Below are 10,093 nucleotides of genomic sequence, written 5' to 3' on the forward strand. Positions count from 1 at the left end.
GTGCTACACTGTAAGATGTCCATGATGGGAAAGAAACTATTTAAAATATTATACTTGATTTTATTCTTTATTTCGATAAATAATACGACACAGCATGAAGGTGTCACATACCACAATACTTGTAAGTAATATATTTTTCAATTACCAAATTAAATCTACTACTATTCATTTAAAACAATTTTTTCAAAAGAGCGGTCTCCACACAATTCCCCTAAGGAACATCTGTCGATATCAATGTGGATTAAAGTACATTATAATTGAAATCCTTTCACCAGTTTAGAATTTTCTTTCATAATATTTAACCAAAAAATATGTCTTAGAAAATTTTGGAAAGGTAACATTTTTCAAAATCCCCAGCGGATTCGAACTCATGACTAAGTCTTACAGGTCTGTGGTGAACCCTCTATGCCACTCTGCTACGCTTTAAGATGACAATATTGGGAAAAGATATTTATGAAATTATACTTGATTCAATTGATTTATTTTGATAAATAATATGACACATGATGGTGTCCCATATCACCTTACATGTAAATAATGAATTTTCCAATTATCAAATTAAATCTATTTTACAATTTTTTTTTCAAAAGAGTGGTCCCTAAAATAATCAGTTTAAATCAGCCAATACCGGAATTGCATGCTTCCAGGTGTACTTTTTTGCGTACTGCGTTATCAAAAACTGGTGTATAGAGCCACCTTAAAGATATTTTAATAGATTTTAATAAATATTTAACAGCATTACTTGAAAATGAACAGGATTTGTCCTTTTACCATGCTTAAAAAGTGTAGGAAGTTTGATAAACATGCATGCCAGGGTTTTCTTTGAATTTTGCTTAAAAGGCTGAAATGGCCACACATAGGCCTCCATACACACACATGCACAGCAGCGATGCTATATCCCCTTCTCAAGAAGTTGTGCGAGGGAATTAGAAAGCAAAGAATGTCAAATAAATAATTGAATTGAAATTTCCTAATACTCAGTATCAAAATGCACATTTTAATATAGTGTCCTAATATGATACATACAAAATTTTGCTGAAATCTAATCAACACTAAATGGAGAGTTTGGCTTAAAAACTGTTCATTTCTATATTCAATATATGACAGATTTTCTATGTTAAAAAAGGACCAAAATTCAGAGAAAAATTATAAAAATAACTACAAAATTTACTTATTTCCATGCAACAGTTTAGGTGAAGTTGCATTTACTCAAAATAAAAAAAAGACACAAAAAAAAGAATGACAGCTTTAAAACATTATACCCCATGCAAATTTGTTACATCCCTATGTTACATGCATGATAAGGATTAATTGATTTTGATTAAGCTATGCCTGCAACTTTTACATATTGTGAAAGATTTCTCTCCTTTTTTTTATACAGAACACATTTTGGTTGCATAAATCCTAAAATTTATAAAACTACAATCAGTCTGATAGATGTAAAGCACACGGTCAAATAAAGAGTTATGATGCAACCTTCAAATATTAAATCTTACTTGTAAAATATTACTGAAACAGATAAAATGCTCATGGGATGGATTATCAAAACTGGATACATTGTATTAAGCTATATCTAGAATACTTATCTACACCCAACTTATCATTCAATTTCATTAACACATCATGAGAAATTTAGATTAGTGAAGTGTGAAGGTATTAATCATTATAAAAAATAAATTACCAGTAGGTAGAATAAATCCATTGTCAAAAAATTAAAATCTTGAAGATTGATACTTTTGATAATGTAAAATTAATTTTAATTAATAGTAATCTTATCAACTCAATGAATTTCAATAAAATGTTATTCAAATTATAGTACAATTAAAAAAGTATACTGTGGAATCATTAAATTTCGTGGGGGGCCAATTTTCGTGGATTGCTTAAATTTTACAGGTCCATGGGGACGTAATTTTGTGTATTCTCTTAATAAACATACAAAGAAAATATAACTTTATTACCCTAATTTATTAATTCGTGGAGGATGTTAATTCGTGGTTGAGAGGTACCCACGAATTCCACGAAAATTGAGCCACCACGAAATCTAATGATTCCACAGTAATATCTCAATATTTAAAACATGATTTTGTGACAAATATTTTGCAGAGCTGGTAAAGATATGCATTTCTTTCTTATGTCATGACTGTCTTTTAAATACTTAATAAATAAATCATTTCAATGAAATATGTTTGAGATAGAAAAAATTCTCTTTTTGTATGATATCCTAGCTGGCAATTGAATCTCATGAATTTGGTGTATGTCATTTTCTGACATAATAATTTTACAGTGTAGTGTAATCAATCTATTTGAAATGAATTAAAACTGTTCATGAACATCAACTAGACAAATCCTAGGCTTGCCTATCACCATGCATCTACCTCATGATAGGTATCACGATATAGTTACATTATACACTTATCTATTAGATACATTGATATCTTTTGTTTCCCACCTCTATAAAGCAAATATGTCAGCTATTTACAAAATCAATCAACAAACTGTAAAAAAAAACAAGAGATGTTTGTCAAACACTTGTGCACCCCTCCCTTGGAAACATCTGCAGCGAAAAACAACCAAAACTGCAAATAATTGAAACCTCTGCAAAGGAAATGAACAGAAACTGCAAATAACTGCAACTTCTCTAAGTCCAAGACATATAACTCTATCAAATAATGCTTCATTTTACCCAAAATTAAATTTGACCTAGGCTAGATATTATAAAGAATAATCTGTAAACCAAATTTCATTTCAGTAAGTACAACCTCCGCCAAGGAATTCAACAGAAACTGCAAATAATTGAAATTTTTCAATGCCAAGGGGCATAACTCTGTTGAAAATTACTCAATTATACCTTCAGTACAACTTGATCTAGATATTATAATAAAATACCTGTATACCAAATACCATTTCAATATGTACATCCTCTGCCAAGAAATTTAATGGAAACTGCAAATAATTGGAATTTTCCTATGTTCAAGGAGCATAATTCTATCGAAAATTGCTCGATCATACATTAGATCAAACTTGACCTAGATACTATTATGATCAAACTGTATACCAAATTTTATTTAATAAGTGCATCCTCTGCAAAGAAAATGAACGTAAACTGTTAGTGGATTGACCAACCGAGTGACAGACAGGAGAAAAGCAACATGCCCTTCCTTCTTCAAAAGGGGCATAATAAAATTCTTTAAAACCTACAAATTATTACCCACTTTATATTTAATTTATTAATGTCTTCATATAATGTATACCATGTAAATATTCTTCAAAGTCTATGGAAATTGAGTCATACAGCTGTGTATCATGCTATACCTGTATTGATATGATACGTGTATTGTGGGCCCTAACAATCAACACGATCGATGTGTCACATTATTGTTACAAGTCTTACAAATCCTTAATAATTCATTTTTATCCTTAATAGCGGTTTACACTTGCATTCTCTGCTAGATGTCATTAGATAAATAGAATAATAAAATCAGCCAAAGCCTCCTCCCATCCACTACCCTGCCTCTGTGGCTATGACTCTAAAAATTAATACAGAGATATAAACTCAATCTATATCTACTAAGTTTTCCTGATTGATTCTTTGATGAAAAGAAAAACTGCATTACAAGTAAATAATCAATTAAGATCCCAATGCTTTAACATATGACTGATGTACAAGAACTCTTGAGTTCAGGACCATGAGGCACCCATATATCACAGTTTTAGTATAGACTTACATGCTTATTCTATATTTAACTTTGTACTCAATTTGCCAACCAGATGCTAAAAAGAAGGAAATATTTAAAAAATGAGGGTATATAAATCACCAAAACAAACAATACTTAATATGGTAGCACTACTGGCGTGCGACCAGTTCTCGCCGAGTACCATTTCTCGCCAGTACATTGCGACGTCATTTTATCAACACATAAAATTATATACAAAAAATGACGTCACAATGTACTGGCGAGAAATGGTACTTGGCAAGAACTGGTCGCACGCCAGTATTAATTCTACCGATATACTAAATATCAACATACTTATAAATAAATCAATTATTAGCTTGGAATAAGTGCAATTAAGACTTGAAAAATGTGTATGAACGACCAATTGATTACTATTCAGGAGCCTGTGTCTACAGTACGAACCATCCACAGATCAAACATTTTCAATACAAGTAAATGTACTTTATATGTAGTTTATATTATGTTTGCATGTTTTAAATATTAACTAATATAACAGTAGACTGGTGGTAGAATTTGAACACAGGCAAATTACATGTATAATGTTTATGAAAATTACAAAATATCATAGGCATATGCTATTTCTAACTCTAAGGCATAAATATTTTTATCAATCAGTCGCTCATACACATGTTTTATCAATTAGTCGCTCAATAAGCAAAATATTAAAAAGTTTACCTCCTCTAGATATAAATACACAAGTGCGACACTTGTTATATCTGAAATTTGAAAATTACATAGGCCTATCTATTCATAATTAGAGGAGGTAGACTTTTTAATTACATCTCTATTTATATCTAGAGGAGGTACAACTTTTTATAGCTGGCTTATTGAGCGACTGATTGATTAATTCGGGTGCCTATGCTGTAAAGCAACCGTTTTCAATTGATACACTTTTTTAAAATAAACTTACGTTTGACACTGTAATGCACTGAACATATAATTGACTTCGTATGCAACTCTAATGTATGCAAATAAATCAATGCTAGCAGCTTATATTTCTTCCAAATATCTTGTTTACTGTCTAATATTTCACGATGTTCCCAAGCAATCTTGAATCTGCGTAGTTTCTCTAAACCGACGCCAACTTTTCTAAGTTTAGATCATGACATCATCTTTTTTAAATAACCCGTACGAAAAATGTAATCCATTGAATTAACCTGTACAATAGGATTTCGTTTCGTATAGCCCACTTCTTTTTATTATAGTTGTATATATAATATATACTAAAATAAACCAATCATTTATCATATAATCAATTATAGTTAATACCTGCAAACAAGTCTGTACAATAATATTTATACTAAACTTAACGACCCCTAAATATTTTAGAAAACGTAACGTTATAGATTTACACTGATAATAGTTTTTATTTTTCCATAAACTGTTAGCGATTCTCACATATATCTACAGGTAAGACAAATCGCCAACTTTAAAAAAATATATGAAAAGATGCTGTCTTGAGAGTCAATAAACTTGGCATCGTCCGAATAGTCAATAATTAAATCGACATTGTCCGCGATGCAGATTCGCTTGTAAACAAAATTAGAGTTATCGGACTTTGAATTGATTTTAATAATAGTTTGCATTTTAATGAAACATGTTGACGAGACCGACTGTAATAATTTCTACCCTAGATATTTTTACAAAATTTCTTGCGTAGATATTTTACTACCAGATAAATTATAAAAATATATTTGCCACCCCAATTTCCTATGGGGTCGTCTATAGAAAGTTCAAACATTTTCATTACACTATATATATATGGGACCCTGTCGGAATTTTTTTCCCCTTATGTCTTTTCTGTTTCCGTCCTAAAAAAGAATTGTGTCCCTTCTGTTTAAAATATATTCAAACTATTTTAAAAAGTCACAAACCCATGAAATAAAATGAATGTTAACCTCGTGCATGGTCCAGGGATAATAGAAAATTGGATGGATTTTTTTCTAAAAGAAATAGCATATTGTTGTATATATGTGGCTTTTAAAAAATAATTTTTAATGATTGTCATGTACTCGTATAGGTAAATAACGTTAAAATTAACATATATTTGCTTCTGTAACGTATCACAAAATATTTCACAGTAAAAAGTTATCATTAAAAGAATTGAGAGCCCTATCAGCCCCTTATTTAAAGGGCCAGCCCCTTTTTCTTGATTTCATAAGAATGTTCTTGTCAATTCAAACACATTTTGTTCAACAAGTGTTTACAAATTTTGTACCGTTCTCGAGATATCTTGAGAGGGACGTTTTAGGGGCCGACCCTGTAACTCCTTTAAGGGACTGCATAACAAAGAAATAATGGTTGCATATTGTTAAGCTCAATATTTTGAGCATCTTCTGTTCAATATTGCTTTTCAGAATTTCCCTTCATTATGAGATATTAAGGATCAAAGTTTTGGACTTCAGGCCCCTAAAAATCCCTAATTACGTGACATAGGATTAAATGATTGTCATGTATAGGTAAATAACGTTAGAATGAATATAATTGCTTCTATAACGTATCACAATATATTTCACAGTAAAAAGTTATCATTAAAAAACTTTAGAGCCCCCTCAGCCCTTTATTTGAATTCGAAGGGTCAGCCCGTTTTTTATGATTTCAAATGAAAGCTCTTGTCAATCCAAACACTTTTTGTTCAACAAGTGTTTACAAATTCTGTACCCTTCTCGAGATATCTGGAGAGGGTCGTTTTAGGGGCCAACCCTGTAACTCCTTTTAAGGACCGCATAACAAAGAAATTATGGTTGCATATTGCTAAGCTAAATATTTTGAGCATCTTTTGTTCAATATTGCTTTATAGAATTTTCCTTCATTATGAGATATTCAGGATCAAAGATTTGGACTTTTGGCCCCTTAAAATCTGTAATTACGTAACATAGGAGTAAATGGTTGCCATGTATAGGCGAATAACGTTAGAATGAACATAATTGATTCTATAACGTATCACAAAATATTTCACAGTAAAAATTTATAACAAAAAGACTTTAGAGCCCCCTCAGCCCCTTATTTCAAGGGTCAGCCCCTTTTTTGTGGTGTCGCATGAAAGCTCTTGACTTTATAAAGATTTTTTGTTCTACATGTTATAACAAAATACAGCCGAGGAAAGAGATATTGAAAAAAAACCACGAAAAATCACGACGCTTTTTTAACCGTAAATTTCGAGCTCGGGCGAGCTTCGGCGCTTTTGATCACAGGAAAATATATATACCACATGTCAGATCTACAACCTTTTGTCTACAATCCCTGAAAATTTTAACCCAATATCTTAAATCGTTTAGGAGTTTACCCCTGGACAAGCCGACCCTCTGAAAATCGTTAAATTGTAAATAACTCAAAACCGGAAGTGACGATATCATTAAAAAAAATTTCCAATAAGGTTCAGATCATTATCTATCAGACCTGAAAGTTTCGTGTAAATCGGTTGTGTAGTTTTTGAGAACTCCTGTACACAAAATTTGTAAGAAAAAAAAAGAAAAATAATAATAAGAAGAATAGGGAAAAAGAAACCGAACGAAAACAATAAGGTCTTCCGTTGGAAACGGAAGACCTTAATAATAATAGGGAAAAAGAAACCGAACGAAAACAATAAGGTCTTCCGTTGGAAAACGGAAGACCTTAATAATAGGGAAAAAGAAACAAAGCAAAAACAATAAGGTCTTCCGTTGGAAACGGAAGACCTTAACTAGACACGATCTCGTTGCGAGCAACGAGGAGGTCTTCCGTCCGATTTTCAGAAGAGAAAAAGAAATTGCCTTCTATCTTCATTAACGAAACATATCAGGAAATGCGGAGTGGGGTCTAAAGTGCAATGGATGAAGGATTATATACCCCTTTGGATCTTGAATTTGAAGGGGCAACCCCTTTTTCTTGATGTCAAAAGTAAGTTCATGCCATGTCCAACACATTTTGTTCAACAAGTGTTATATTATATAAAAACCGTTCTCGAGTTATCTGGAAAAGATCATTTTAGGGGCCGACCCTATTACTCCATTTAGGGACCGGTTAACAAAAAAACTTATTGTTTCATATTCTTAAGCACATTATTTTTAAGAATGACTTGTTTTGAAGATTGAAATTTCTTACTTCTGGTCCCTTAAAATCCATAATTACGTTACAAAGGAGTAAACAGTTGTCATTTGTAGGTTAATAATCAACTTGGTCATCAATTCGTGGTGTTCTAAGACATTAGGTATCCTCGGCATTTCCATGGCGATTTAGTGCATTTGGGAACGGCAAAAAGCGAATTTGGTGGTAAGAATACCATCCAAGCTTGTCACACCCTATGTACAACAGTGTGAGAGTACCCACATTCATCCATCGTTGAGGGGGTATTACGAATGGCTTCGTTCGTCTCAGCTTACCCCAATGTATGAATTTATGCAGGAGGTGGTATTTACTTTCTGTCTCTCCATCCATGTATTTAGAGCAGGTGTAAGGCGCAACAATGCTGATGTAATTAATTGTAGCAGAGCAAATTTTGGCCTCTATGTTTTGGTCTAAATATGCCTTTTTACATGGAAACATATATAAGGGATTCCTTGACTCGTATACAACGTCCGCCTGAAGTACTTGCGTTCATTGAGATAAATGAATCCTACAGCTTATCGGGTAGAATCACGTGTGATTTAGAAAAATTTGCATAAGCCCCGCACCTTATTCATGAGATTTTACGAGATATGGGTATTTCGGTAATTAACAAACATCTACCAAAATGAATATGATTAATTATTGGGTTTGAATGGTTCAAGAAAGGTGTACTGAAATAAAATCATAAACTATTCTTTATATCTCGCGAAAATCATAAAATTCCTAAGTCGTCTGATGACGTGTCGAGGCTGACTACGTCACATCGGCGCTTGCAGCTGTGATCAGAATAAACGTGGACTTCAGTGATATATCTCGGAATTTAACTCGTTTACAACCAGCGTGGACAGAAATCGGCATAGGATTCAGCTGAACAAGGTAGGAATTATCTGTACCTGCCCTAGATATTGTTTTATATTATTTATAATATTGTTGGATGGAACAAAAACGAAGTGAAATTCCTCGGCTTCGATTTTGTTTACTTGTTTACATTTGTTTTTCATGTAATATTGTGTTCAAACATCAGTTTGGTGACTCAGTCAGGCAAAGTAATTCGCTAGTTTTGATCATAGAGAGCGTTGAGGCTCATTGTAGCTTTTTACTGGTCTCATATCGCGATAATATTAGATCGCATTTCTTCCATGTTCAAAGTACACATTAAAAAGGCCATGGCCAAACACTGTATGTGCTAGCACTACAAAGATTACTATGAGGATCTGGAATGATTAACACAGACAAGATTGTAATGTTGTTTAAGTAAATCGAAATGTGTTATTTCATTCAGCCTGCCCTTCTTTTATGAAGATCTAATTAATTTTATTTAAGACAAAATTAAAGTGTGTTCATACTGAATTTCCACACATTTAAAAAAATAAACATTTGATTATGCCTGTTGTAATATCACTGAAATTGAAACCGCCATTAATATGCCCAATAATAGCGAGCGCAGCTCGCCGGCGCGCAGCGCCGGCGCGAAGCGAGCTCTACCGGCAAGGCGTGTGTGAATAGAAAATTCGGACTAGTTGCACATTCATTCAACGGATTTTTTTGGCGTCAGTAAATCGGACCAGTAATGCATCGTTTTAATCGTCCCAGTAGTTCCCTGTAATCATGGCAATTTTTATCACTTCACACTCTCACGAGAATCAGCAAGACAAAACAATAACGATGTAAGCGACATACAGTCAATGTTACCTCTAAAGTTCACCTCAGTACACTTTCAATCAAAAATAATCGTGTGACGTCACAAACGTTTACACATTGATCCGATATATTTTTTCGGAGTCAGTAAATTTTGACCCACAATTCATAGTACCAATGGTTTCCAACCTCACGTTCCAACATCACGTCCTCCCGAGAATCAGAGTAAAACCTTTGAAAAGCTTATAAGATGTGTAATTTTAAGAACATCATGCTTTTTAAGTAAATAAAACAGTATACTTCGCATACTTTTATTTCTCAGGGGAGTTTTAAGATCAATTCTCTGTAAAAACCAAAGTTTTACTATAGGGTCATGGCACGCATGATCTCAGATTTTCATGAAACTTTCTCAGGTGATTGATACTCATAAGGTTTGACATTATCCACCATCAAAATGATGCCCATGACCTTGGTTGCCATGGTAACCAATTTCATTCATTTAGGGCCAAATTACACAGTTTTTGAGTTGGAAAATAAGGTAAACTCAAAGTCACAGAATGGGCTTATTCATAAATTTTCAAGATATTTCACACATAATATACATAGTACAAATATAGATGTACATGATGCAAGAG

The sequence above is a fragment of the Magallana gigas genome, chromosome 1 (assembly GCF_963853765.1).
Source record: "Magallana gigas chromosome 1, xbMagGiga1.1, whole genome shotgun sequence".
In the NCBI taxonomy this organism is placed as follows: Eukaryota; Metazoa; Mollusca; class Bivalvia; order Ostreida; family Ostreidae; genus Magallana; species Magallana gigas.